The sequence below is a fragment of the Corvus moneduloides genome, chromosome 6, assembly GCF_009650955.1.
Source record: "Corvus moneduloides isolate bCorMon1 chromosome 6, bCorMon1.pri, whole genome shotgun sequence".
In the NCBI taxonomy this organism is placed as follows: Eukaryota; Metazoa; Chordata; class Aves; order Passeriformes; family Corvidae; genus Corvus; species Corvus moneduloides.
Genome location: NC_045481.1, coordinates 26,054,882 through 26,082,255, shown reverse-complemented (window position 1 = coordinate 26,082,255; position 27,374 = coordinate 26,054,882). Strand labels below are relative to the sequence as shown.

The 27,374-nt window shown below is 41.0% G+C and overlaps 1 long non-coding RNA gene across 2 annotated transcripts in view; it reads right to left on the bottom strand.

Moving 5' to 3' along the window:
* The window catches only part of LOC116446044, a 107,963-nt gene that overhangs the window by 69,507 nt on the left and 11,082 nt on the right, over positions 1-27,374 (bottom strand). Inside the window, exons 1-3 of one of the 2 annotated variants that reach the window (XR_004241006.1) lie at positions 26,187-26,578; positions 25,954-26,095; positions 9,215-9,262 (exon numbers count right to left, since the gene is read on the bottom strand). This is a non-coding gene — a long non-coding RNA (uncharacterized LOC116446044). Of the gene's footprint in view, positions 1-9,214; positions 9,263-25,953; positions 26,096-26,186; positions 26,579-27,374 lie in introns of those variants that run through there. The other variant, XR_004241007.1, reaches the window with a different exon arrangement.

Here is a 27,374-nt window from a genome sequence, read left to right as displayed (position 1 = left end):
GGCTGAAGCCAATATGCCTCAAGAAAGCCATGGAAGTGGTAAAGGATCTAGTGGGATGAGATGACAGCCTGAGAGAAGGAAAAAATACTACAGATGCTTACACAATACCTAAAGTCTCCATATGGAAGCTATTTATCTTTCATCATTCTGTCCAGCTGTTAGAAAGACTTTTGCACATCTAGTTAGAAAGGAGTCTGGAAAATATCTGAGGTATAGTGTTGTAGTGCTAGGTTTAGTTCAGCAAGCTGCAGCTTTCCCTGAGAGCTCAGCGGAGCTGCTTAGGGCAGTGTGACCATTATCGCCCTCCCGTAGTCCATTTCGGACGGCTCCGCAGTTTTGCTCCAGCAGCTGTCAGCGCTACAACCAGTGATGGCAAAGGAGGCGAGAAGGGTCCCTCCATGACGGTTTCAGAGAATGTCTAATCTTACATCTCGTCCCAGCGATCCCCAGAGGCAGAGAGACCTCGTAATCCCGGCACAGGGGAGGTTTCTCAGGGGCTCAGGGGTGGTACATGGGCGGAGCTGGGGTACAGGAACCAGTAGGGAGAGCCCGAGGGAGTGGCCAGGGCTAGGGGCAAGGGAAAACCAGGGGGGAACAATGTGGGATAGGAAAAACAGTGGGTAAACAGATCACCACAGTATAGAGCTGCTCCTTGATTTTATGAGAGTAAGTGTGCAGAAGCGAGGAGAAAGGTGCTGGTGGTAGGAAGGAAGAGTTTAAAAACCAAAACCAAACAAACCACCAACAAGGAAATGACTACTCAAATAGCTTCAGATGAAAAATTTGGGGGAGTGATGTCACTGGAGCTTTGTCCTACAAAGTCTCTCAATACAGGTCTTAAAGATGCCTTCTCATTTGGAGCTGCTGTTATTTTAGACCTTTCACAGCAGGGACTCAAGACAGAAAACAACAAGTTAAGGAAAGACAGACTCCATATGCTTAAGGAAGGTGATCAGAAGTAAAAAATCACTTTAAGAGGCAGTAAAATTCTCAGCTCAGGAGAATAATTTGTTTGGGGAGACCATTCCTAAAGTCTCCACTTGAATCCTCTGAGTCCTCTTCTAGAATGATTTGCAGATGTTTTCCCCACTCACAAAAGCATTATTTTAGATGCATTTTATTGAGGCAACACAGACAGCATGGGTAGGTTTACCATGACAATTTTACAGGAATGACTACATTTGAAGCCAAGTTTCAATGTTTCTGCACTTTAAAAGTTGGTACAGTTGCCTAAATAACAAAAGCAAAATACCCCTCCAGGGAGAAGGAAAAAAAAATGACTACTTATTATCTAGAGAATTGTTTACACTAGAGTATTTGTGCTACAAAGGTTGATTAAGTGATGTGAATAAAAGTGGTAAAGGGAATTAATTTTCGGCCATGGACTGCATTAGAGCTTAGGGCAGTCCCTCTCCTTCGCCAAGTGAGAATGCAGATTGGAGGGGATATGGTGCAGAAGCCATGCAAACAACTACTTTTGATCTATGCAGTCACTCAATGTGATTTATTTGCTCAGAAACACAGTAGGTGCAAGACTTCAGGTCCCTTAAGCACAGGTGATACACACACACACACACACACAGAGACCTTTAGAAGTTTCATTTCTCAGTCCTCAAAATTTCTCCGAGGTGCTCTGCCAGAGTGAGAATGCCACCAGGTTTCTAGAATAGAACTACTAGTACAGAGCAAGGGGGAATCTTTTCTTCATTAAGAAGATTTCTGACAATACAAATCCCTCTCACATAATTTAAGAATCCCAAAAATAATTCAAAATAACTTTTCACATAGTAATCCTGAAGTAGATTGCTTCAATGCTTCTGCCACAGCTCTGCTTTGGGCACTCTTCTGTGCAATCCTGAACGCTTTTGTTTTCTGCTGCATAATACACCTGAAACTTAATGGAGTGGAAGGCATAAATGTAATTAACACTTTTAAAAGTTAACAGAAGTGTTTTAAGGGGCAAGAATCTAGTTAAATGCATTTCACATCGGCAGACAATTCTAAATATTTATCTCCTTAAAATTACATCACATTCATATGACTTGTGTTAGTAGTATACACAGGAAATATAATTTTAAATAAATACTGTAAGGCTCATGTAGGAAATTTTATAGATACACATCACAACAGAGAAGGAGGAATACCTTACTGGAAGAAGTTAGGAAAGCCTGTTCTCCACACTCCAGTCTAGCTGATTTTTAAGGGGAAAAAAAACAAACAAAAGCCCAGATGTTAACATGTAGCTGCTTTACTGAAAGATCCAACTCCTACAGGGACTGGCCACATTGTGTAACAGAATCTCTCCAAGCTGAACTCAGGCAACCCCTGAGGAGAAGGCATGTCAGTCCCTTTTTTCAGTTAATCCTTGGCTTTTTTCCAAAGACCGCTCCAGAAAGGATAATTAATGCTAATTACAGGGTTTGGGGTTTTTTAAATGAAGTACACAAACCTCTGTCTCTATAAAACGGGCCCCTATTAGATACTGAAATAAAGAAATTAAAGACTTCAAAGATTTTTTTTTTTACTAATTCTCTGAGCCATTCAGTGCATCTTGCATCAAAAATAAGTTGTATTAATACTAAATTGCTTTTAAAACAGCAGTGGTCTCTTGCTTGTGAGCCAGTCTACAGCTTTGAACTTCTATCAGGGTTCTTAAAGATGGGCAGGAGAAAAAATTGCAAGAGAAATACATTTTTCTAAAAAAAAAATAATAAAAAATGCATTTGTGGAGTTCCTGTTGAATTGCTCTAAACCAGGGATTAAAACAACATAAAACATATGAATGTTCTCTCTTTAAATAAAAAGTCAAAGTCTCGAAGTAGAATCAATTGATAACTTTTGTTTGTACAAGATGCACAAATATAGCAATGTATTTACTTATTCTAATGCTGTACCCCACCTTAATTTTTTCTTTTTATTTATACAACAGTCATAAACATTTCCTCTCATTCTCCCTTTCTTCCTTTCTGACAGATGACTCGTGTATTAAGCTTTCCTTTGCACTGTGCAAAAGGAAAAATGTTCTGGCATCAATGATGGTATCCTGGGGTTGCCCAAGGTGAGGATTTGGTACATCCTGGCCATATTTTCAAGAGTTCCTTTAGGTAGCAACAGTGGATAAATGAGTATGGCGGTTCCTGCTACTACATTTTATTTGCACCGTTGTAGCTGCTGGATACCTGTCAGGTGGAAGCATCCTATTGTGACACACACTTAAGGGCACATGAGTAAAAGTTGTTCCTTCCTCAAAATGTCTACATCCAGGCAAGACTGTAATGGGAGAAAGAGTTGGATGTAAGGAAGCCAGAATCCCCAACAGAGCTGTCTTCAGTCAAAGGGATGAGAGAAGTACAACGTGCAATACTGTAAAGAGTTGGAAAAGTCAGGGGGAAAAGGTCAACTCAAACAATTTCTGCCACTTTATATAATTTTTCAAGTCCACTACAGAAGAGAATGCAAGAGTTCTGCTCTGAATTATTAGCAATCCTTTTGTTTCAATTTCTTGTCCTGAAAATGCAGTCCACAGGAAGGTCAAAGCAGCAGGGTGGTGGATTTTCCCCTCCCAATAGTCCAATCTCCTCTTCAACTAAACGGATTTGGGTAACAAAACAACTTGAACATAAAGCTCAGATCACTTCTTGCATACATTGTGCATGAGGAAAACCAGCAACTGATGTCAGTGGAAGCAAACTGAAGCAGTGCCAGGTTAAGTTGCACCAAAAGCCCATGTACCATATTGCAGAGAGGGTTTTTGCCAAACCTTCCTCAAATCTTGTCCAATCTCTTCCAATGCCAAACCCAGCATCTGAGTCATAGAGAACCATCAGAAATAAATCAAACTAGTCCTCGGGCTATCCACAGCAGAAGTAGGTCAGGTTCTGATGTGCATTTGAAACATGGAGACTTAGACATCCTTTCAAAACAGCAGCTCTTCTCTCATAAAATGATCAGGAAAAAGAGAGACAACATATTTATTTTCACTTTTTCCTTCTACTTCATCCATTGCAGAAGACACCTGAGCAAACAATTCTGTCTTTTTTTAATGAAATTCACCCAAAAAATGTAAATATGCATTTTTGATGACCTACACCTGAGCACTCATTTAAAAGTTCATATTATATTTCTTTTTTCATATAATGTTCATATAAAATGCATTATGCATTTTCCTGACTCACTTCCAAATACTCTGAGAACAAAGAGGAATCTTTCACATCACTCAAACAGCCAGAAATGTACTACATGACGCTGCTTCAGAGGTTAAGAAAAGCCTTTTAGCTTCAGCTGAATGCTATTCATTTCTGAAGGCAGAATTACTACTCTTGGTAATCTTTGTTACTTTATCTTTGAGGAAACCTTGTAATGAGATTATAATGCAATATTACTAATTTCATAGATTGCATGGTACTCAGGGTCAAAAGCAAACAATTCATTCAATTCTTAATGTAGACTTTATCTTTCTCCTTCTCATAAGCTCTTGAACATCCCTAAGTTATCTACATTTACTCCCAGTTCCCCATCACAGCTGTTTGCACTTACACCAAGTGAAGCTGATGCGCATGGAAAATTTGACCACTGTGTATGGCAAACACGTTTATTTTGGCACCTTTACATGACATGAGGGACAAAGGCAAATACTGAAAAATTACTGCTTCTCCCCACCACATCTCTGTGTGCTTCCACAGCCTCTTGACTATCTGCTGTGCTTCCCTGTGAGCAAGATCAGCTCCTCTTTCTAATCCTGGCAACTACCTTGTCTTCTTCAGCTTGAGTAAGCTTAGACCTCCTTGAGCTGCTTTCCTGACAGAGTTCACATAAATTGCAGAGACAGCAAGGGTAAGATTTATACCTTTCCTCCTAAGGAAATTATTTGCTTTTCACATTTGTACTCATAGCTCAAGAGGCCAACCTAATCCTGCTTTCCATCTTGGTTCTCCAAATGAATGCAAAAATAAGATAATCTACTACTGCTATTTTAGCATAGAGTATTTTTCTGCATGACGCTTACCACCACTTGCATTCATAAAGTTTCTTCTCTGTTCCCCACACTGCACACCTGACCCCTGATCAGATCATTTCCTCAACATTATGAAACCTTTTTATTATGTACAAATTAATCTTTACTCCTGTCCAAAGGTTTACTAATATTGTATTTTAAAATGTTGGTTCTTCTCTGCTCTTTATTATAATCCACTTTAGGAAGTGACTCCATGAACTTAGATAACTTTGTTACTTGCCAAGATGATTAATGAGGTGATCTTAAGTATCAATAGAGCAACACCAGCATTTTGAAAAACTATTTATATTACACAGCGAAAAAGCGATTTGTAACTTCCAGATAAAACAACTCCAGAATGGAGATGTTTCCTTCAGTTAAGTCTTTATTTATCTTAACCATGACAAAAGCAGACCCTGTTACTCTAGGTTGCATGCACTCCAACATGGAGTGGTTTATATTCACTGGTTTCAGCACATAAACACAGAATGTTATCCTGTGAAATGAAGATGTGGCTCTGTGGAACTAACTTCTGTATTTATAAATTAAGCTTGTAAATGAAGAAACATTCCTGGAAGAGATCAAGACACTGGAGTGTTCCTTTCCTAAACATGGTTCGGTATTGTACAAATCAAAGCTGGAATGTTAATGGGTTGCATATAAAGCTTAAGACAAGCTGATTACAATGAAGTCTGCTTTCAACAGCTACCATCCTAACATTGACAACACATTGTACTCCACCACCAGGTTTCTTCCTCCAGCAGTTTGTATTTCTACTAAACACATAAGGAAATTTCTTCATTTAAAGAGGGAATTAAGCTGTAGCTTCACCTGTCCAAAACACTAAAAGAATAAAGCTGGCAGAAATAAAAAGCTAGGGTAAGAAAGAGGGGTTTATAGCTTCACCTGTCTGTTTTGCAGCTTCTGTTCTTCTGTCCTTCCAGGGCAAGCTATGGTCAGAAATAGAAAATTACATGCCACAAAGAATGTCTTATCAGAAATCCAAGCTATGCTGAAAGTAGCAAGTGTCAAAACCACAGCAAAAGCCTTTCTTGTGAGATGTCTCAGCTTAAACACCTTGAGCAGTTCAGATAAGGTTTACCAAAGCCTCTGGATATGATTTTCCAAGCTTCTCTAACTGTCCATTCTCAACCATGTGGATTACACTAGCTTGTTCAGCAGTCATTTTCCATCCTTTCTGCTGGGAGTTGACAGTTATATGAACATTCAGCTTTCCCAAAAGCAATCCTCAGCTTGCCAGGAGTAGCCAAGCCTCCTAAGTATGGCACCCAGGCCAGCCTCACCTTCCTACTTGACCAAGGAGGTTGGGGAGGGCAGTGCCAGGAGGCCTGAACAGCCCTGGATGTGAGCAAAAGCAAGCCAGCAAGAGCACTAGGGAGCAGACAGACGGACAGTAACAGGCAGGATTCCTGTTAGCCCAGACACTGCTGAGCTGCTGGCACAGCTACCCCAATGCTCCCCCATTCTTGTGGCACTGCCAACACCTATGTATGACAGGGGCCAACCCAGACCTTCTATCACATCACAAAAAAGACTTGATGGTAGAGACTATTTAAGATGCACCAGGATACAAATATTGCAAATTGATGAGCTCTTCAGCATTCATTGCCTCTTCTTCATTAATAGCTACAGTACTTGCATGCCTTCTCTTACCCCCTCCTGCAGCAAAGTCCCAGCAATCACAGAAAAGAAATACAATCTATACACACTGGTCATTAGTATCCAGACCACATTTTGGATAAAAAAAATTCCTTCCTAAAACATGCACATCTATTTCACTAATATCAACAGCAACTTTCAAATTTGAAGTGTTAAGAAAGACTGTACAAGTTCACCAGAGGAACAGATGAGAGGTGCAATGAATAGAATTTTAGTGATGTTCTTTGTCCTAATTACAGTGAATAATACTTTGGCAGAAAGACCAGAGTCCTGATTTTTCCAGGAACTTCCAACAATCAACAGACTATTACCTCACTTATTTACACCAGAGACCTGATCTTCCAGTCACATGAAGCACGTAGCATGGGCTTTAAACACATGAACAGCCTAATTGACTTGTTTGGCACAACTGCGGTGCTGAGGAATGAACCTGAGACTGAAGCACAGGTTCTCCTGCTAAAGGCTTTCTCACTGCTCTGCATACTGAAATCACTCCAGCCTCCATTTCTTTTCCCCTCTAAAACATCTGTGATATAATCCCTGATGTCCTGCCACCCACCACATTGGCACAATTTGATTTGAACATTCAGTTTACTGATGGCTTACTTGCACAAGAGCTCAGTGGAGTTAAAAGGCACAAGTGAGTACCCCAGTCACTGAGGAATGGCTGGAGAAGATTGAAAGGTTTGGCTTTGTTTGCAGCAGTTACAAAGGTGGTAGCTACATGAAAGCAGACTCATGAAGTTCAACCCCCTGCCTTCGCCTGCACTGAGAACATACATCCAAATGCAAGACTTTAAAAAGGGTAGGAAATTTTTTAATTCCAGGTCTCCAAAAATAAATTTCCTTTGATTCATGGGTTGTCTAGGGCAGTGAAAGCTAACAAGGAATAAACCTAGAATTGGAAATCAATTAATCCTATTTAATTTTATGGTTGTTGACACAACTTGTTACATGTGTTTCCTACCAGAATAAATGAAATCATAGTCATCTGATTTCCAAATTACCATATCTATTGTTTCAGAAATACAGGGTGTAAATAATTGCAGTGCAATCGCCTATGTCTGGACCTCTCTCATCCGGAACCGTTATCAGGATTAGCATAAATTACGGTGCCATCTAATAATGAAATCACTGAACACTGATTGTGCCAGCTATTTAAACCTGTAATTATTGCTCATTAGAAACATGTTTCACATTATTTGCCCCTTGCAGGCCCAAAGTTGTTGTCTAAAGGCTTCTGCAAAGAATTCTACAGAGAAGACTGTGGAGAAATTTGAAACAATGGGCACGAATTTCAGCTGCAAATACTGTCTGTTGGAAGAAACACGTTGTGGGCACCATTCATCCAGCCTGAAAGACATTTGGATCTGTTACTGCAAAGGAAAGTTGCAACAGGTAAGAAAGGAACACTCTGGTATCATTCAGATAGGTATGAAGAATATGTTGTTTTCTGCTTAAGTGGACTGCTCATAGTGTTTGTTATCATAGTACACAATTAGCATAACACAGACTCTAAATGCAATAAGCTCCTGACCTAGCCAGAGGGAAGGCCTTTTGGCAGCTCTTGTCATGGCTAGGTAAGGATAGACAGCTACCTGGGACACCACACCAAAGGCAGTTAAGGACAGATGCCAGAACTAAAGCAAAAATTACTACAATCTTTGCATGCTCCTCTGTAAAGGGTTTGCCGAAGACAGTTGATTAAGACCCGTCAGTTGCCCTTCTGGATCAAGCTGTTTAGAAGATGAAATGGCTAAGAGGCTCAGATGAGTGCTCTTCAGTCCTAATACATATTTTTTATCCATTTTCCTTGACAGAGTGAAACCAATTTATTTTTTGCCATCTTCTTCCCACTGCACATGCAAAAACTTTTACAGAAGATAAAATAATAGCTGTTACCACTTTCAGAAGCAAAATGGTACAAAAGCAAGAGAGGACAGACAAGTATATATCATTTTGAAAGACACACCTTAGTGCAAAGATCTCAGCTGACAGTGAGCCTATTCACCTTCACTGATGACTTCTTCCTCCAACAGCTGATTCAAGCCACAGTTTAGAGTTCCATTCCTGTGGTGAGTGGGTTCCATAGACACACAAACAACTCAGCTGCCAAGGTACACATCCCCTGCAGACTGCAGACCCTCATAGCAACTGCAAGCACACCTATGAAGGCTTGAGCACTCTTAAAAGTTTAGCATGTATTAGTGCTTCACAGAATTGTAGGAACCCATCTCCACTTCAGCCAGGATGCAGAAGGCTCAGAGTCTGCCCATTCTCTGAACAGAAGGCCCTTATTTTACTTACCATGGGCTCTGCAACAGGGAGAGTCTCCAGCCTTCTAATAATTGAGTGATTCTGCCCAGCTTCCAGCCACTTGCACCAACATATTGCCATGATGCAAGGTCAACAAACCTAATGATTGGATGGGGCATTTAACTAATGGGTTCTGTATCTTTAAATTTCCTACCATCACCTGGCAGGCCTTACCAGAGGCTGTAACTTGATATATGCAGAATATAGGAGAAACTGTATCCTTACATGGTGAGAGTGCAGCTCTTTGTTTTCACATTCAACAACTGGCAGCTTCTGAAAAAGAAGAAAATGTTTTGTTGAATGTGTGAGACATAACATGTTCAAAAAGTAAGCCACAACTGTTCTGTTGACGTGTTTGCAAATAAAATGAAATATTCCGGGCAAAGCCAATCTAAGCTTTTTGTACCAATGTGATGCTACCTGCAGGTATTTGCCCTCAGATAAAGCTTTGCATTAACTGAATATTGCCTTACTTACACCTGTAGTCTGTGATGTTACTACTGCAAATATTTGAAATTCAATGTCTGATGGAAATAATAAGCTGACTTGGGTAAAAAAAAAAATTTTAGGCAGTTCTTTTGTACCACTATTAGCTCTAGTTGTCTGCATCAGTACTCACTATGGTGAATATCCTTAGAGAACTGTTAGTTAACACTCCCCCTTTCAAAAAAAAAGAGCCATTCTTGGCTGTTCCGATCTGTATCTGTGAATGATGTAGAGCCCAAGAGTATTTTCTTTTTTATTACCAAATAGTCTTCTCCAATAATTTGCTGGGCACTAAGCCAGATTCCATTTGTTGGTCCTTCTCTACAACTTTTTGGCTTTGTCAGATCTTGCAGGTTTATTATTTATGTTTCTGGAGAGAAAAATCTCTAGGAGATTGTTTATTAAAAAGAAAATAAGCAGTTTGATAATTTGTCAGTCAGTAGCCTTCAACCTAGACTGTGTGGACAGCACTGGTTTCTATTGCACAGGATGATGGATACACCAAATGGAGGAAAAAAACCCCATCTTACACAGAATTGTTAAACTTCATTAAAACTGTTGAAATCTTTAAATGACTTGCAGTTTATAAAATAAATTGGTATTCTTTAACACCAAACAGGATAAACTGCAATTCTATTCAAATTATTGTTCTGCTTTTTCATTTTGACAGTAGAAACCAGGAATTTTCTTTCCATTTGACTGTAATATTACATTTGGTGCATTTATTCTGTTTTCTTCAAATAGAAGTGGTGATGTGTGGTGACAAGAAGACAGACCTCATATTACCATATATTTATACTCTGGAGAAGGAATGATGGTACATTAATAGGTTTATTAAAGAAGGCTGCTGTCCTTTAGGCACTTAAAAGGACAAGGCATCAACCAGTTTCACAATTATCAACCCACTACCTATTTGTTTACCCAATTTAACATACCGAGAAGTAATCAAAGAGGAGAGATTGGGGAAAGAGGAGAGTTTAAAATAGCAGCAGTTAGCAAATACATCATTGGAGAGCTGAGAGATTTGTACACCTTGGACAAGATACCACAGCTCTGAAGTGATTTCACCATCTTAATATGGATTAATTGGTTTGGTCATATTTCATTGCAAGGTTGTGTTAAAGCTTTGATTAAGAATTATCTTAGCATAGCTCTGACCAAGGGAGAAAAAAGGAGCACTGCTACTGCTGTTGGTACAAGAGCAAACCAACAGTCAGTCATTCAGAGGAACTGTGTTAATGATACAAAACATATGGTTTGTACTATTTTGTGTATTTCATACCTGCTTTCATCTCCTTACCATCTCATACAAGATAATAGCTAAAGAAAACTCTAAAGAAAAATTAGGTAAAAATTTCCCAATTCCCTACTCATACGATTACATATAAAAGTAAGGTTACTGGGAAACACTATTATAAATATGAAGGGAAAACCAGTAAGTCATAAAATACCTGAGATACTAGATCTTAAATGAATCACTTCTCAATGGCCTGAAATAGCAGAAAGAGCCTCAGAGGAGGTAGAATATGGAGTCAAATGCCTCTGGGTAGTCAGTAGTATACACTGAACACAGTTTGGCATAGGTCAGATAAAAATGCTATTATCACATTTAATAAGTGTGAGTATATAGGGTTTGTTGAGAGATGTATAAATATTTTCCCATTACAACGTGTGTGTGTTCACATGCAGGTATGTTTAAATATGATATAATGTACTGGTAGAAAGAAAATTGGGAGTTGAAATCTTAGTGTGGTTATGTCTCCCTAAAAGCCTGCCTAATAGCTCCAGGTCAGCGAGCCCTCAGCAACAGATGGCCTAGCTCCAAGCTGTAAGCAAAGCAGTATGGTTCTAAACTGAAAAAAAAACCACTAAAAAATTGCACCCTGAGAACTGGCTTTATAAATAAAGGAGATGATAGCCTGGTTGCTGAGAAGTCATTTCTCTCCACACAAGAGGGTAAGATCTTTCTGGTATTTCTACATGTAAATTCTGAGTCTTAACCTCTCTGGGAGAGATAAATGTGATACCAGACTCTGGAGCATTACATATTCTCTCTGTCTCTGTCCCTTTCTGTCTGTATATATTAATTTTATAGATCTTTTTATTGTCTCAACTATACTGGTTGCGTGAGAAGCAGAACAATAGGCCAAGTACTTCCATTTCACACATGCCACCTCCATAATTCAACAAAGAATAGTAAAGAAGATCTATAAACTTGTTATAAATCAGTGCCCTAAACTAAATTAACCATTGAAATAGATTACCATAAAAATAATGTCATAAAAATATTCTTCACCTTTCTAGCCTGTGTATGTGTGTGTGTGCTTGTGTGTGCCCACACTCGGGCCACTATCCCAGCACCAAGGCCAGTGGTCATACTAACCGTGTGGCAGGATGCCTTCCACAGCCTTGGAGGAGATACCAGGCAGGCCTGTGAGGATGAGCTTTAATATCTCTGTGTCTGGGAAAGTAACTCATAAACAGATCTCCTAAAATCTAATTACTCTACATAACTCACCTTTAGTAGTAGTGAGTCAGCCCCGCTTTCTTATTAGCAGTGAAGCACTAGTCTTTTTGGCTATATTTCTGTATAACCAAAGGAGCACTTTTGGAAAAAAGATAAAACCCAATTAAGTTGCAGGCTAAAGGATATGGCAATTTACACAATACACAGCCTCTTCCAAGACTGGGTCCTGCTGTCCCTACACACCCACTCCCCCAGTATTTGACCTTTATGTACATCAAGCTGCATGAGAAAGGCATGTGTAAATACATGAAGAGCATACAGAGATGACTGGATGAAGTTCATTACTGGACTGATAAGGCAGTAGTTCAAGAGCTGGTAGGAGTTTTTCTGTCCAGCTGACAATCACTCTTTAAAAAGACACAAGAACAGCAAAGCCCAAGGTGGTTCTCCTGCAGTTGGCGCTTTCCTTACCCACCTCCAGCAGTGTTTTCTCCCGAGCTCACTTGTTGCTATCATTTAGTTCAGTCATAACATGGGAGCACACCTGTATGACTCAGTTATTGTCCAGCAATCAAAACGGCTTTTTAAAATCTGGAAGTGCCACACTTCCAGACACAGCAACAACCACCCCTGAGAACCAGCGGCACCAAGGTAAGAGGAACTTAGCCCCTACACTGGCCTCCCTCTACAGCCGGCCATTCCTGATAGATTTTCTCAATCTGTACTTTGATAAGGCGATTCTCTCAACAAAAGTGAACTGTGAAATCTTCCAGTAAGGCAATTCAGCTGCTTGAAATGGTAGAATTGGGCAGCAGGCACCTGGCACAACCAGGGGTCTCATCAGCACTGAGAAGCATTGCCTTCAGTAAAAAATGGGAATGGAGCACAAAGAACAACTATGTCCAGCCAATAAAATGGGTTAAAACCCTAGAAAACTGCTCTCTTTCCTGCTAGTGAGATGGAGAGGAGAACGTGGAGAGCAACAACCACCTCATGAATAAGAAAGAGAAAGCCTGGGGGAAATATGTAAAGTCTGAACTGAAGGAGAGGGAGTTGTGATACATGAGAGAACCGAAAACAGCTGTTTGGGAGGTATCAGTCATTGTCTCAGCCCCGTTGAAAGGGCTGGTCACCACTCCAGGAAGAGCCTATGAGGTATTTCCTAACTGGGGATTTTAGAACTGGACAGGAAACATGGATCACACTGAGGAAATGGAATTATTTGTCTCTTCTCACTGGGTTCACAGGTATATAGCTTGGGTTTTCCACAACCAAATGCTGGTGCACTGTGTGTACAAGTCTTATTTTGTTTTGATATAGGACATAGTGTTGCTGTAAAGAGTCAAGCAGATCACTGTCAACTAAAGTTTCCTTCATTTGAAATTAGCTCTATCTTTATCTCAAATGAGCAAAGAACAGTCTGTCATTACTGGGGCTAGGGCTGAGAGAGTAGGTGCTGAACTAGGATGGAAGTAAATTAAAGCAGCCGTACAGAGGTGTAACATGAATTTTCTAACATAACTGGCACTGAAGTTAATTCAAACTGTGCAGCAATTCCCTTTTTCATACACTGTGGGAAACAACGGGGTTCAAAGCATCAATGGCCCTGAAGAGGAAGGGCTGTACTTTTTGTTTTTAAATGCCTCAGTCTGGTAGATAAGATAAATTCATCCTTCAAGATAGAACAGTCTTCATGCCATTCCAAATAATCATTGCTAGAAACACACTGAACTGCTAGGCCAGTTAATAACGACATCACATTTTATTTATATGGCTCCCATCTGCTAAAGCCTTCTAGGCAGCTCACAATGGGTTTGATTTTTGGCCAGAATTTAGCATAGCTTCTGTTTATATGGATGCAAATAACAGCAGTTGGATGGCTGTGTGCATAAACAGGTCTGACTACTAATCTTTGTGGCCACGATGCATGGTTTTACTCTTTCATGCAACAACAAAATGTCCATCTGAAAAATCCCTCTGACAAAGAATACAAAGTGGGAAAAAGAACTTGTTTTTTTCTGAGTTTAAATGGTTTCAAAGAATCCAGCACTGGCCTTGGCAGCCCCCACCACCATGAAAGGGGCATCACCACTATGCCCACTGCTCAGTGAGGACCCCAGACTTCACATTCCCTGGGATGGGGCACAGCCCTACAAAGAAGAACTAGATGTTAATTTCCTCCTCCCATCACCTCCTCTCTCACTCATCAAAATACCTTCCCCACTGTCAGCCAGCCCTAACTCCCTTTCTCACCCAACTCTGCAGGCATCTCTCTGCCAGTATCCTTTCCCTCTTCCTTGCCTTCTTTCCGAGCTTTGTTTTGGCTCTTTTCATGCTCCTCACAGTCTGTTTTCCAACTCAGGGTACTGACTTCTCCAATGGCCCCTTCCTACACCACCCACTGCTGCCACTGCCATGTGCACTGATGTCCACGCCTGAGCAGCCCTTGCTTGGCGCTGCCTTCCACATGTCCTTCACCAACACGTTTCACCAGTGGATGACTGGCCTCTCTCTTAGGTGTCTGCGTAGGACAGATTTCCTCTTTTTGCCTTTCATGCTGGAAAAAGATGGAAATCTGAATACCCTGTCAAGTTCAGTGCTTATTGCTTGGAGTGCTTCTATCAACTTGATGGCAGTGAGCACAGTGCCTGGCAGTGCTCACTGAGCTGGGCCTTTGGATAATGGGGATATTTATAGTATATGCATTGCTTATGTACCGATAGCTGCCAAAGTAGTAAACAAACAAATGCTCTCCATAAAACAATGAGAAAGTAGGATCATAATCTTTGATCGATGAATGAGGATGACAGGTTTAAAAAGGCTTCCTCACTCTTTTATGCAGATTGTTTTCCAACTGCCTGAATCTCAGCCAGCATGAGGAGGCTGAAAGTCTGGAAATGGATTGGGAAGAACAATTCCACACTCTGCAATCTGCCCACCCTTGGAGAAGGATGTGAGTGTGTGTCTAGCACTGACCCTACAGGGCAAGAGATGCAAGAAGACAGACTCTCCAGGTGCCAAGAGTGACAGCCCAGAGATACACCACAAGATGTGCACCAAGCAATCTTTACCTGCAGGAGCTCAGCAGGGACATCCCAGATTGGTGGAGACTTCAATGGGTGTAAGAATGATCTTCTACAGAAGCCGTTCTGAAGAGCGTTTCATTGAGATTTCCAACCTGAATCTGCTCTGGGAGGACGAGTCTAGGCATGGTTCATCCAACAAGTCCCCCAACAGGATGTATTAGAAAGACATGTTAAAACTAAGATCCATATATTGCTCTGGGTTTAAGTTTTAAATCAGTATCAGATCTGCCTGCAAACTCTAAATTTGCATTTGCATTTCCCTCCATACACCCACATCAAAATGAAGATATGCTCAGTGCAACCTCATTTATGTTTAAAATCTGATATAAACTAACCAATCTGTGCGTCTCAGCATGGCTCCATACACTGTCCTGGAAGTCCAGAGAGATTTAAAATCAGTGATCTTGATCAAGGCATATAACAAAATAAATTCCATGAATAACCGATTAAATTCCATTTAGATGTTTGTTTAGGTGCTACTTCCTCAGTAAATTGCAATATGTATGGTTTAAAAAGCAGCTTAACTGAAAATGTGGGACAGTTGTACCACACTTCATGGTGGTTTTGAACTCCTAGATGTGAATGGCCTGATTTCCAGATTGCCATGCAGTGATAACTACAAGTTACATCTGTGGGTGTTCCCATCTTTGAAAAATAGGCCATTAGAGACATTCGCCTTGAAATTATATTACAAACATTAAAATATAATATTTGTGTGGATCCACTAAAATAGTATTATGAAAGATCTGTATTACCTGAATAAGAAGCATTATTTGTTGATTGAAATACTGAATAAAATTAATGTTGATGACTCAACTAATAACTTCGTATTTAAACAACAAGTTTCAAGCAAAGCTTCCTCAGGCATTATGGAGATGGGAAGCATAACATGCCATTGCAATTTTAGGTAGGCAGAATGCAATTATCCAAATTGGATTCTGGCCAGAACAATGGGCACTACCCCCTCCTATTCTTGTTTTTAGAAAAGCTCCCTGACAAAAGCAGCAACAGCTGTTACAAGAGAGGAATCCATCAGTTGCTCACACCGCCCACACACTTGATTTAAACATCCTCAATTCTTACCACAGACAAACAGCAAAGAAACTGGCCAATCACCTACACATGGAAAGTTGCATGCTAATATTCTCCTTCCTCTTGGACTTTATGCAGGAAAAATTCAAATTTTTTACTTGAACTGCTTTAATTTTTCTTGGAAGATGGGTGTCCAGAGCTGCTTTGAGTGGGCTGAACCTGCTGGAAGGCCCTGTTGGCCAAGACATACTGAGAGATGCAGGGGAAAAAATGGGTGTCTCCTCAACCATCCCATACCCCTGCCACTCTCCTGTAGGCATAACATTTTTAACACATGTGCTGCTACATCTTCCCTATTGCTCTCTGCAGTCTAAGTTACATGGGTCTTTCCTGAGGAATGGACTTTGCAGATACAGATGGTAATTAGGTTTATGCCCACTGAGATGAGCATGAAGACCACAGCTCAGAGGAATTCTCCCTGTACCAAGATGGGACTGCAGAGCAGTGATCCCTTCTGGCATCTATTCCACAATATTACTATCCCAAAATAAATATTCTCAAAAGACAAGTGTTCTCCCTACAGTTTCTCCTTGAATTACAAGGCATTACATAGTCTCTCTGGCATTCAAGTATCATCACAATCACAGAACAACCTCTAATGGCCATTTAGGATTCACAAAAGTCCTGTTTCAGTGGAGCACTCAAGCCTGGCTCCAGATGATCAAAAACTGCAGGTCAGGAAAGCACTAACCTCCTGGAAAAATGGCAGAACTGAGGTACATGTCTAAATCCCCCCTGGACAGAGACGAGGTCATTCACACTTAAAAGTGCTTTACTTTTTTGGGGTTCAAGATTCCCAGAAGAATTGCACTGGACCAGTATTGAACCCTGCCAAAAAAACAACCAACCAACATTATCTCTGTCCCTTTCCTCCTGAAATGCTTCCAGAGCTGTTAGCAGACCAAGGCTATTCTAGAACTAAAAAGGGAAATTTATTCAACAAGCACTATAGCAGGTGGCAGCTGCTAAACAATCTGCCACCAATCAGCAGTTTATGAAAGAGAGTAAAGAATCCAATAATAACTCACAGTTGGGGAGGGAGACACCAAGCCTGCAGTTACTGAGGGAAGCTCATAACTACACAGAGTCAACTCTTCAGCAAAATTATTTCTTCTAAAATCTGCTTAATTGCTGAAGTTGGCACTCCTCAGCTCCTGCAGTTAGGACACCCACAGCTGACCCACCACGAAGTAAGCTGTAGGTTAGAGCCGGGAGGCTTCTTAGGAGGGCCAAGTTGGTAAAAATTGAGCCTAGTGGAAAACCCAAATAATTTTATCTCTGTTCTTTTACCCATTTCCTTCTCCTGGAGAAAGTCTTTCCTTATGCAAGAGCCCTGGATTTTTAGGGCATTCAGCCCTTTCCAAGATGTAAGTATGCAGATCAGTCAATGGCACGATTTTCTCCAAAATCTTCATTGTGCCAGTCATGGTGAGGTGGAGCTCAGGCTGTACAAAGTATGAGGAAGATGGTGAAGGTAGTATGCCAGGGCACCTGAGTCCATCTGCAGGTTCCTGTACCTCTTCATCTCCAGTGAGCTGAGTTTGCTGTGGTCACTTAGAACTCAAAATCCTGCAGGTATGAAATTAAGCAAAATTGATCTGAGCTCAGCTTCTGAGGACTAAGACAACTCCATCCAGCCTCATAGTAAATCTGGTTTTTTCAGTTATATTACAGCACCATCTACAGGCCTTTTCTGATGGAAACCTTGCCTCAGACAGGTTGTTTCACTATCTGTGTATAAATATTTTGTGGCTTCAGAAGCATGTCTAGTGCAGTGACAGACTGCACGGTCCAGCTTAGTGTAGATGGGTCAAAATGCCATTAGACTGGGCTGACAAAATAGTTGGGTAACAGATGACAGACAGGTTTGCTTCTTCACAAGAAGTAGCTAATTAGTGAGTGGCCTTGGATTTCAATTGCTTGGCTCTAAAGCACCATGTAGGGTTAATCAATTCACTTTTATTTTAAATATTCAACTAAAATTGCATTTAGTTATACAGTTCTGTTTAGAACAGTTGAACCAGAACTGCAAGAGAGAAAAGTAAAAATGCAGAAATCAGATTTCAGCTAAAAATTGAACAATAGATTTTTACTGCTGTAGTATAGGATTAAAATGCTACTGTCCATGTAGGAGCACATATGTGAAAGTAGTAAGAAAAGTTGATCCACCAGGATCCTTATTCTTATCTTAGCTGTTTGACACAGGTAGAACTCTCTGCAAGACATAACCTGGCTCATCTCTGGAGACTATTATTTGCTAAATTACATGACAGAACAAAAGAAACTTAATTGCTGCTGTGCATTTATAAGATCCTGGGATAAGCACTGGTTCCATGTGAAGAGGGGTGTGGTAAAGCAAACCTCCACGACAGCAATTATTTGTAGTAAAATAGCATCTCTTCATGCAAAATTTATCTGCTGTAAAAAAGTGCTTCTGCCTTCATCTGAAGCATCAAACCACAAACACAATGTAGATTGGTCATTTCTGGCACCAAATGCAGTCCCTCAAAATCCAGAAGTGAGATACAAACAAAATGGGAAGCTAAATGGGAATCAAAAACTCCAAAGCCGGGGGGGGGGGGAGGGGGTGTGTGGAATAAAGGCTGGGAAAATTTTACCTTCCTCCTAATGTTTTTTGGCTCTTGGGAGGGGAAATGGTATTTCAAGCTGTTCTCTGCAGTTAGGAGAGAAATGGACTTTTCTTTTTTGATAGGAAACTTGAGATTCAAACAATCACATGTAGAGAAAACCTGAAGCTTTAGGACAGAATATTAACTATCACAAGGCTTGTGATAACATCACAAGTGCTGGCAGCACTTTGTGAATCAGCACACAAAGTCTACTGGAAATTTCCAGTCTTTGAACCTCTGCCATGAAAATAATTTAGCTCTAATATCTGTGTCATGTAGGGACCACATGCATAAATGCCTTTTAAATGGCATTCTCCCTCTTATTCCTAAATGGAGAAAAGGTAAGTGGACGGGGGATATGCACATGTCACAGTTACCACCTGTGCAAGGATTTTGTTGTCTTAAATGCGGTTGTCTTGAATACTACACATCTTATGGAATTAAAAGTAATAAAGTTGCTGTCTTATTGATGTGTAACAGCACAGAGTGCACACCAACCACTTCGGATTAATTGCACATATAAAAACAGATTTCTTTTTTAGAAGTCTGCATGCAGAGAAGAATCATTAATTTCCCTTGAAGTGATTCCCAAACAGGATATGGAGCCTCTAACAGCCCTTTGGGTTGTGCCAATTGTTTTGTGCAGGTGTTTAATCCAAGTGCTCAACCGCACGTAGGGAACAGTCATTCTGCAAGCACCGGGTGGAGTGGGAGCTGCATGGTGGTGTCACATAACTGCAAGGGGTTGATTCCTCAAAATCAGCAGAAACCTTGGGAAGCTGCTAATTCTTGTAAACAAGAGCCTGGGCTTTATGGAGCAAAATGGAGCATAAAACACTGAAGTACATGAGAACCAAATCCCTTCTGCGAAAGCCTCTTTTATTATTGTAGTGAAGCACTAAAACCTGCCATAAACAAGCTGATTGCTCATTTCAGCCTCTCTCTCTGCAGTCAGGAAAAGCAGCAGCAACCACAGACTGAGTTGAATGGCTAGAATAGGAAACATCTCTTGAAGGTCAATGCTCCTTGTATTTTTAGGTTTCGTTAGAACTTCCTCATTCACACGGACTTGAAAAAAATATATACATATATAGGATAAAAGCTGAACTGCAGTTGTTGTATGTACAATACATCCCACCCTTTTCCCTCTCTTTGTAGCACTGCAGTTTGATACCAGGCTGCAGAAAGATTGCATGGCTCTGAGGTGAAGGAAGGGGAGAGGTCCCAAGGCATCACAAACAATTTTTGAACCTACCACATCTGATTGTGAGGAGTCTGATGAAAAGAGAAGCTCCCTTAAAAGGCAGTATGGCATCTAGTGAAACAGATTGCTTGCCCACCTCTGACTTGCAGGAAAGCAGCCCTGCTGCAGGAACCAGGTTGAGTCATTGGCAGTGTCTTGGGAGGATGTAGAGAAAGAAGGGGAGGAGAAAGACGAGCAGGATGCGGGAAGGCTGCACCCCACAGCCTTGCACAATCAAAATATGTTTCTAAAGGGACAGTGACTGCAAAGCTTTGTGCAAGACTATCTGTGCAGTCTGAGTCACAGTCTCAAACCTCTTTGTACTTTTTGTCCTATTCTCTTTCTCAGAGGACACCTGCCACAGCTCTTCCTTCTCTAAGTGACTCAACCAGGTCCTCAAAGTGATTCCCATACAACAGATCTGAAATTAATTCCAGGCAGTTTCAGTTTAGTAGCTTCTAGAGATGTGGAATCAGGACCTCAAGGAAAAAAAAAAAAAAGAAAACTATGAAATGGGTATAAAGGTTAGAGAGGATGCTGTGATCAAAACCCAGAAAGCCCAGGAGTTCAGCCCTTAAAAGTGGAACGTAGTCCCATGATAATCTGCACTCCAGCCTGCCTTGATCCAGAATTAGCAGTAGCTTTCACTCAACCCTATTCAAAAATCAAGTTGCTTTAAGTATTGTCAAATATTGTCAAATACCCAAACTTACTGAAGCAGTTGACGCGCAGAAACGAAGCCATGGCAGCTGTGACACTCACAATGCCCAGCGTGCCTGGGACATGCGGCCACAGAGAACGCAAAATGCAATGAGTGCTCCCCAGCCTGTCTTCAAAACATCCCAGCAGCCAGCACCTGCTGCTTGGGGGGCCAGCAGCTGGCCCTGCCCCACATGAGCATCACACTCTTTCCAGCACATGAACTGGAAAACAACTTCTTCCACCAAATGGAATGGATGGTTGGTGCTATGGGCAGGCTGGAAGGGAGCACATGAGCTCAGGCTGGGTTTCACCAATGAAATGTACCTGGCATAAAGAAAGTGCATTCACTAATGAATTATTCCAAGGTAATTAACAGTCTGAGGGAGACATTTGCAACAGTTTAATGCTTACTGTCAAGGGAAGCTAGTACCAAGCTCAGCACTGCCTCACCACTCACAAAAGGAAACAAAGCAAAAATAGAAGGGAGTGAAACATCAATGAAAAAAATATGGCATCTGTGAGCTGTTAATTACAAAGGTGCACATGTTAGAGTTACAAGGATGCTAATAGAGTTTCATTAGTAGACAAGCGATCTGGTTTTGGTAGCTTTATAAAAGAGCCAGCACCCAGTGGGCCCAACACTGGGCTGGTGCAAACAGCATTTCACTAAAGCCCATGCAGATCTGACTTTGGCACTCGACACTGTTTGCATCTCCCAGCTCCCTGGTAAAACTGCCTGCAAGGTGCACGGGGAGCCATGGGGTTCTGTAGCTTTTCACACACTAGGTGGTTGTATGCCTGGTCTTTGACATACATTTGCATCTTTCAAGCTGTAAAAAGTGTTTGTTTTTCAGCCTGAATACTGGCTTGAAGTGTAACACTCAGCCCACTAAGATGCTGGGCAGTTGAAGCCCTAAACACAGGCAGAGCGCCAGCTAGCACACACTGCCTCTGCAGGGAAGACACCCACAGGAGATTAGTAGCTTACCCACATATAACAGGGATAAATAAATGGCAAATAATCTGATATCAATCTTACAGTGTGCTTTTTTTTCTTTTTACTATGCTCGAGGCAACATAACTCAAATGCTTCTGTGCAGTCATTATGCAGAGAGCCAACATGAGCTCCCACTTATTAAAGTATATTTAGCACCCTTACTCTGAAGCTCTCAGATCAATGGAGTCCACAGTCTTAATCTCACGTTGCTCTTGCTAACAATGTGGTTACTGTAGTGTTGGCCCCGATTCTCAAAGGAAAGAGGATATTAGAGCAGAAACCTCTGGTAATGAAATCTTGTGTAATGAAAGACTGTTTACAGTGAAATGTTCACATGTTGCCAGCAAATCAGAGCCTTACAAGGTGATTTCTGAAAGCCTTTATAATTATACAAGTGCCACAACGTGCAGTTGGGTAGCAGGCAGGTTATTTAACATTTATTGTTACCACATAACACACTATAACTCTGCAAGCAAAAAGGGTGTGAGGGATAGCATACTTCACAAAATACACACAACACAATTAAGAATCACAGGCTTGGAACATTTATAAGTGCTTTCAGTATATGTTACTCCTTATTAAAAATGAACTGTATGCAGCTCAAGAGAAAGTCTTTTACCTGTAGATAGCAAGAAACCACACTGAAGAAATCCTTCCAGTGGATGGTAAAAGAGTGCAGCAGCCATATAATGAAGGAGCATGTGAAAAAAATTAAGCATAGTAGGGAGAAAGCCTGTGTCCTATGGAAGTGCTGTCCTGTGGAACAAGGTGTTTCAGCCTACCTCATAACTGGTGACAGGTGAATCAAAGCAATCTTCTTCTCACCAGTGGTATGAAAAGACTGGAATCCTCACAGTGCTCTAGGTGTGAACAAAGGCTGTGCATCTGCAAATCCTGTGTATGTGATGATACTTCAACACAGAAAGGTTATCCGTGTTGTGAAGGGTTGCAGGATTAGGCCCTCAAGGTAAGAATTGAAGCAAAGGGGAGCAGAGTGATTTACATACCCAGGTGCTTCCCCTTGTATCAAGAAACAGTTAAGACATTTGCTTTTCTCTTGTCCTCTGAGTCAAAGCTAACTGTAAGTAAAACCAGCTTCACCTCTTGCAGATCTAATGCCCATCCTGACATTCAGCAGGACTTCAGCAACCCTCATTCTGCTACCAAAATAGTAGAACTTTCTGTTTCATAAAACTTTATATTTCAAACATCCTTTCAGAATGTTCTCAGCAATATCAGCAGCTTTCAGGAAGATGTACCCATGTAATCATCAACCAGTTGATCATCTACCTTTTACAGTATCCCACACTAGTTACTCTCTCCACAACCAAAAGGTCCACAAAAAGACCCTGGTGTTTGGCTCCTTGTTATCAATTGAATTTCAGAGGTGGTGTAGGGTTTAATAGATCAGGTACTAAGAAAGCCAGGAAGCCATATGTCTCCTCTGCATGAACAAGCACACTAGAAATATGTCTGTCTGCTTGGCCAGCTCTGCCAAGATCATCTTCCATCAAGATCACTCTTTCAGGATAGCACAGGTGCAGCCTGTGAATCAGTATATTCATCAGCAGAGCCTGAAAACTCTATTACAAATTGGAGCTCATTTGATCTAGACATGTGTTGATGCATTAGAGACAGGTCCTAACATGGGATATTCAGTGTCTGAACAATAAGGCAGACAAAGACTGGGAGGGAAAGAGACAGCACAACTCTCCCATGATCATAAAATAAAGGAAGAACCAGGAAAAGAAGTGCTGTAGCCTACCCCATCTGCTGTGCTGCTCAAGGACCTTTTACTTTCTGTTCATTACTTGTTAATTATTTCTGAATGCTGGAGAAGGCAAAAAAAAGCTAAAGACAAGCCCCCATAGAGTTAGAAAAACATCCCTGCTGTAAGGCAGACTCAAACTGGTTGAGTTTGAAGCCAAAAGCATTCCCAGGAGAGGGAGCAGAGCTTGCTGCTACAAGAAAAGGGCCAGTTGGTTTCTGAAGCCCATGGACATATAAACAGAGATAAAGCTTGAGACAGAAACTTGGAGAAAATTGCACAGTGGAAGCTGCACACTCATGAGCAAGCTGTGTCTTTCAGAGGATGGGAACGTGCACTAGCAGGCTGCCACGTGCAAGCATGTGATGACTGGGACACAAATGTGCCACAGTAAACCTGGCTCCTTCGGCACAGGGTTGCCCCAGTCCCACACTCTGCTGCAGCTCCACAGGTTTTAAACACGAGGTGGCTGGGTCACTCCAACCCTGTGTCCCTGTAAGATAACCTGCAGATGAAAAACCATCTCGGTGCCACTAAAATCCCACTTTTCTGTACTGAGGAGCAAATGTCCAGTGGACTGGGTGTGCACTTTGGGGGACAGCATTCCAAATTATTTGAACGCTGAAGTGTGGGCATGTACATATTACCAAAGGTACTCTGGCTCAACGCAGATGCTGTAGATACTTATGCAATTTGCACAATAAACTCACCTCAGACACCAACGTCCAGAAAGTATCTTCCATTTTGAGGTTTGATGTCTCATCAAGTCAAAAGTCAATAAAAATTAAAATATGACAGCTGTACAGAATTGTATAGCAACAACATGAAAATTGTGATTTACAGAAATTTTTTTTCTTTTTTTTAGACAAAATATGAGGGGCAATCTCTTGTCTGTAAAGACATATCCTTCAGTAAAGCTATCATAAAGAATTTAAAACCCTGATAATGATAAGGGCAAGGTTTAATTTTTCAGTACTTGCAGTACCTATGCCAATGCAAATATTCTCTATGGCTTTGCTCAACATTTAATCTTTCCCTTTTTTTCCCCCTTAAAAAAATTCTCAGGTAAATTTCTAACATATCCAGAGATCTTTTAAGATAAAGTTGTTTTTTGAAAAGCTTTTGTATGAGCTAATTACCAAGTATAAGAGAAATGAGCAACAGTTTTCTTTGTCAGAGTTAACAGTAATGTTGGGTCAAGCAGCAGAGCCCAACTTTAGAGCTGTTTGCAGCATTTATTACAACAGTGATTAAATAAGCAATCTGGAGCTGCCTGCTTTTACTTCTTGCCTCAGCTCTGCCCTTTCCATGGTGAATTCTGCTATGACTGATGGGAACCGATAGCCACTCCTCATCCGCGTGCCCCATGACCTGCTGAGCACAGCAGCAGAGGGAAGTGGGCAGGCAGACATGAACACCACTGACAGCAGTAGGTCCTCAGGACAGGAGTGATCTGATGGGGCTGGGGCAGGCAGCTGCTGGATCCCCAACTACCACCTCTGCTCCTGAGGATGGGTAGTGAGGAACTTCTGCACTCAGAAGCAGCATTAATCTCACTGCACTTGACAACCAGCAGTTGACCTACCCCTCTAAAAGAGTGTCCTAATCTTTTTTTGAGACCATTTAAAACCTTGTTTTCTAGTCAGGTTAAAAAAATAAGTGCACAATTCAATTAGGAGCTGTACAAAACAAGAAGTTTCTTTTATTTCCTGGCTGAAAGGTTGACAGGTTACTCAAATGAAGCTACAGCACTGCTGAGCACTTTCATGTCCCATTGGCTTCAAACAACTCCATGAACTCCAAAAACCAAGTCCAATATAAACACATAACTTAAATTACATGAACATTTCCTTTCTCATTCATCTTTCTCTACTCTACAGAAAGGTTGACTTTCCTAATGATGTTTTAGACATATTGGGAAAGTGTATAACCCATTACATAGCCATAAATATAACTATGGAATTACACTAGTTTTCTGATTGTCTAAAGAATTAATAGGGATATGAATGCCCCAGCTTGCAAAATCAATTTGCATATTCAACTTAGATGTTTATGCTTCAAAACATTTTAATTTCCAGTTCAAATCATTATCATCAGTTCTGCTCTGATCTTGCCACACATGTAACTCAAGTAACAAAAATCGGAGAAAAAGCTATAAAGGAAGTCAGTGAAAGTTCTGTGATGACAAGGTCAAAATACTGTTCAAATTTGAAAGAGAGGCAGTGGTGTTTATGCCAATACAGAGTCTGTATTACTCATTGCTTTTCCCCAGCTGGGTAGCTTTGCCAAGCATCATATTCTGCTGGGTTTCAGCTATACTTGTGTGGATGTTGCTCCACAGATAAAAGACAACCATAAGAGAAGGAGTCATATACATATGCAATGTGCTCCTACACCATTGATTTGGTTGCAGAGCTATAACAGTTGCTATGCCATCACTAATCCTCTCTTTCCTGATCAGCTTTTATATGTTATGGCTGAGACTGTACTTACTTCTTTTTAGTGACTTGGTAATGCAGATAATACTTCACACAGGTCTCTTATTCACACCGACGCTGGCAAAGTACAGGCGTGCTTTAGAAATGCCACCACAGCTTCACAGAGCACAGATGACAGACACACAAATTCACGGACCCTGTAAGGCATGGGCAATGAAAGCGGTGATGGAGAGCTTCCACTGGTAAAACATGGTCCAAATAAAATTCAGAAAGGTTTAACATACTCACTGCAGATGACTAGGATCCTGAATAATTGCTCCAGGGAGTGTGTGCAGTGTACAGCCATTTCACTGTAGTAAATCAGGTGATTTGGTTTGAATGTCTCCCTATCACCACTCCAGCATTGATCATGCTGCCAGACCCCAGGTAAAGTGTCTACCAACAGCCTCAAGAAGCCAGAGAGGGATTGGTTACGTCCTGGCCACGAGTGGGGTGGAAAGTTTCTCTCTCCACAGCAATGCCTTCGTGTGAAAGAGAATGTGAAGAGTTGTAAGCAGGTTGTTTGCAGGCAACACACATTTAATCTGTCTGCCTCTAAGCATGCACTGTCCAGAACTGCAATTAATTTGCAGATCAATCTGTCACATCCAGACTCCCTCTAGTTCCCTCCGCAATGCTTTCTAACAGGTCTTTGTTATGAACATGATTGTGGATGGAGATACAAACAAAGAAATAAAATGGGTAGGAATAAGATCTGAAGTCCACCAGCAATTTGATTCAGTTTGTAACCATGAACATTAATGTCTGTAGTAATATCCCTGGTTTTAAACAGCTTCTGCTATGGAAAACTGGAAAACCACAATAATTGGAATCAACCTGATGAATTTAGTACTAGGACACAACATTATGGAGGGGGATTCATGTAAGTTCTGTTGGTTTCCACAGATCAGCTCTAGTGTATGGCAACTCTAATGTCAGGTAAAAGACGTTGATGTGTCTTTAGTATAATGTTATTCAATCATACTACTTCTAATTTATTTGTAAATTTTGAGCAGAAAATAGAAGTCTGGAATTTGTTTCAGCAGACATCTGATAAACGTCTCATAAATCTATAATTCCCTCCATTTTGTCCTACCCATTACCTTTTGCACGGCAGTTCTGTTTGAGGGTTCTTTTCTTGGTTGGTTTTGAGGGTTTTTTGAGAAGGGGATACAATGAATTTTTTTTAAGGTAGAGTTGCACCTGCTGCATATTCAGTATACCTGTACAGGAAGGCTAATCTAAATCCTCCTTACTTGTCATTTTCCTAGGTTACAGTCATGTTTCTTGCAAAATGAGATGTGTTTTCGGTTCACAGGATCCAGATACAATTCACAGAATTTCCAAAGGTTGATTCTCAGCATTGATCTGACAGCATTTCCTTTAACAATGACCTTCCACTTGCCAGCAGTGTGGAGAGGACAAACTAGCACAAAG